Genomic DNA, 1,193 nt, shown 5'->3' on the forward strand with positions numbered 1-1,193 from the left:
GAGGCGAGATGAATGAGAGAGAAATGTGAAAGAGAAAGTGCGAGCGAGAGAAAGAAATAGAAGCTGACGAGGGGGCCGGTCGGTCGGTTTTCCATCGCGACAAGCGCCTGATCTCTTTCCTTATAACTCGGTTCTGAAGTAGAAAGAGAGAAAGGTCGTATAGAAGAGATAGAGGATTTTCCCTCCCCCGAGAGATTCTAGGAAACGAGAGGAGTACTCCGGGGAGAGTGTGTCGTTAGGAGAGATTCTCTCCGGTTCGCGAGGTGCCAGTTCCGCTCTGATCTAACTCATCGATAGTGCAATATGTACACAGGCAGATCCTCTACGTGTCCCGGGGAACGTTTCGAAATTTTTACTTCGAACCTGTGCTTCGCAGAGGCGTTCCGGCGACAACGAGATTGTCGCACGTTCACCGCAGAGGAAGATCCCCACGCCTCCGTAGACCCGAAAAATAGAATTTATTTTCGAACTAAGCCGTGCACGGGGAGGGGGAAAGGACTGCGTGCGTCGCGACGCGTGTTTAAAGATGTGAACGCGATAAAGTCGAGACTCCAAAGCAAAGTCCAAGCGCCAGGGAGGCGGTCCACGACAACCTCCGGACGACTCGGCGAAATTTGCTGGGGAAATTTGTTGCGAACGACGCTGAGAAGAATAGAAATTTCATAAAATTTCGACGTTACCGGAGAGAAAGAGGCTCGAAACTTGCGGCTATCCGAGACATCCTGATATCAAGTATCAAAGATCTCGTTCGATGTGCGTGGGGTTGAAGATGATTATCTCTTTTATCGACTTCTCTATCATCCTGAAGAATACGTCGACATTGGAAGAATCGGAGAACGCAACGACCGACGAGTCGAGTAGTAGCCGAGCGCTTTTGAATCTTTCCGGGTGTTCCATACGTCGAATTTCGTATACATTGAGACGAGACACGCACTCCGGGTAAAGCGGAGGACTTTTCGTCCGTGCGTTTATCGTACCCTCCTAGAAAGATGGTCTCGCCTTCGAGCTCTTCCCTTAGGATTAGATCTCGCTAAGTGTGCAATAAGATTTTGATATTGGGACTATTTTCTTTTTCTCCTTTTTTTTTTTTTTTTTCTTTTTTCTTAGGTTGTAGAGATACTTTAGATAGACCGTTTGTTATATAGATAGAGTACAAGTTTTGGTGGCAGCAAGCGATAAGTCTTAGTTTCGAT

General features: G+C 47.3%; 1 protein-coding gene across 5 annotated transcripts in view; it reads left to right on the forward strand.

Moving 5' to 3' along the window:
• The window catches only part of LOC108746328 (homeobox protein extradenticle), a 52,474-nt gene that overhangs the window by 46,342 nt on the left and 4,939 nt on the right, over positions 1-1,193 (forward strand). The window lies entirely within an intron of this gene.

The sequence above is a fragment of the Trachymyrmex septentrionalis genome, unplaced genomic scaffold (genome assembly GCF_001594115.1).
Source record: "Trachymyrmex septentrionalis isolate Tsep2-gDNA-1 unplaced genomic scaffold, Tsep1.0 scaffold107, whole genome shotgun sequence".
In the NCBI taxonomy this organism is placed as follows: domain Eukaryota; kingdom Metazoa; phylum Arthropoda; class Insecta; order Hymenoptera; family Formicidae; genus Trachymyrmex; species Trachymyrmex septentrionalis.